At 42.8% G+C, this 2054-nt stretch overlaps 1 non-coding gene across 1 annotated transcript; it reads right to left on the bottom strand.

Moving 5' to 3' along the window:
- Nucleotides 1-233: 233 nt before the first annotated feature.
- Nucleotides 234-364, bottom strand: LOC147659100 (small nucleolar RNA SNORA71). Its single transcript, XR_015307322.1, has one exon. It is a non-coding gene; the product is annotated as a small nucleolar RNA SNORA71 (small nucleolar RNA).
- Between the last annotated feature and the right edge of the window lie 1690 nt (nucleotides 365-2054).

Below are 2054 nucleotides of genomic sequence, written 5' to 3'. Positions count from 1 at the left end.
TGTTTGAAGACCATCCACAGTGCTTTAAAAAGAACTGAATCCTCATTAACCACAGGCAACAGACAGCCCGGGCTTCCTCTGGTCCCTACTAGTCTGTTCTACAGCCGGGACTTGAGGTAGTAAAAGGCCAACATGACATGCAAACAAAATACAAACTTTCACAACTGTCCCTCACACAAATGTGCCACTGAAACAAATACATTAAACCACATACCAGAGTACAAGTATAGAAGTGTCCAAAAATTACGAGGTCTGATGGAAATACGGCTATTCCAACAAACACGGGAAAGATTTTTGGGTTGCTCTCCCTGCAGTATCAATGACCCAGCAACGATATATGCTGAAATCACTTTCGAATGCAGGACATTTTTATTAAAATGTAGAGGAAAATCATGATTTAGAAGAGTTGACTGTGCTTGCCAATTTTAAGCAGTTTGTGTTTTACGCTCAGGACAACCCCTGCAATTACAGATTTGTTCAGATCTGACATAGGAGCCTAAGTGGTGTCACCACAGTAAAAGATTAAGTATTGGCAAAGGCAATAGACTTCTGTGAAATCTACTGGCTTTGCTAATATTTTTACCTGGATGGCAACATTTGCTTGTGTGGAGGCCACCGCCTACTGCTTTTTTAAGCTTTAAAGAAAGCATTACAAGATTGCCACCATGTAAGTTTGGAAGCAACATAGTTGAATAATTTTCCTTAATCAAAAGAAACTAAACAATGGCTGCTAAAATATGTGGCACACTTCTTTTGAGCCAAGATTTGATTGACAAGCCTCAAACCAATGACAGAGGATGGTTGAAGAGAGTATGGTTAAAGGGGCAGACCAAAATGTAGGCCTAATAAGAGCAAACAATTACTTACTCCTTTGAGAGATTCATATCGCTGAGATCTGGGCTTTTTGATGCCATTTCTGTGCCATTTGCGGGCTGTGAAAAGAAACAAAGGGTCAATGAGGGAAAGGACAGTCTAAAATGTACTGTTTCAAAGTATAAATGGGAGCGACTTACATTGGTTATGAGTTGTATGGTTCTTGGACTTGGCCATGATTGCACCTGTAGACAAATATTTCAATAAATAAAACAATTCCAATGTAAGATTCACAATAACCAATCATGCAAGCTATGTAGTTTGCATGCACATAGTTAGGTTTTCTCTGTCCTTTACCATAAGTCTCTAGCTTCCCCTTCTTGACATTGGTAGCCTCTGGCTTGGCACCTATGGCGTCATCGCCTATGACCTGGAGCTAACCCGAACAGTGCTCATGCCACCCAGAACTAAACCCAAAACAAAGAAGCTGCAGGAAACTAAGATGAAAATTGAAGTCTGAGAAAAATTGAAAGGCTGGATGCAGTTAATTAGGCAATTGTATTATTCTTCTGTGCTGCGCAGAGCTATCAATTCTCCCTCGCTCTTAATTTCATTGTAAGGGTATCGCAGATGCAGAAAATGACATCATGGCACAACAAATGTGGTATAAAAGACGACCTTTCTTAAAAGGACATTTGCCACGCAGCTGTCCTGACTCATACTCCGAATAGTATGCTGACAGAAAGGCTCATGACTTAGGGAGTCAATGATAGCACCTAGTGAGATCTGCGAGGCATAGGTTTGAATTCTGACAAGACCAGTCTTGTTGAGGTTTATACAATGACTACTCTAGTAAAGCAAACTTGTTATAGTGCTCAAAACTAATGATCCTCCGCCATTAATGCTTTGAAAATTATAGAGGAAGCAAGCGCCAGAACCCTAGAGTTCAGGTAGGCGAGCAAAGAAGCACTATTATCGACACTTATCCAAAGAACGGCTATCAAAAGAGCACAGCCAGGAGGAACTGGATAACTGCAGGCTGAAGCCATGAGCCCTTCAAGAGCACAGCGATGCAAGAAGCCGAGACTCGTCCCTTTGGCACAGGCCCCCCCCCCCCCTTCCAGACACAGGCACCGCTAACCTGCCTCTACCAACACCCTGTGATGGGGGCTACACATGCTCTCTGTGCACACAAGCGGCGGCTCTAACTATTGAGGAGCAGGGCCCACGGTGCACCTGAG

The sequence above is a fragment of the Lissotriton vulgaris genome, unplaced genomic scaffold (genome assembly GCF_964263255.1).
Source record: "Lissotriton vulgaris unplaced genomic scaffold, aLisVul1.2 SCAFFOLD_1198, whole genome shotgun sequence".
Classification (NCBI taxonomy): Eukaryota; Metazoa; Chordata; class Amphibia; order Caudata; family Salamandridae; genus Lissotriton; species Lissotriton vulgaris.
Note: the sequence above shows the minus strand (reverse complement) of the source record. Positions and strands in the feature narration are given on the sequence as shown.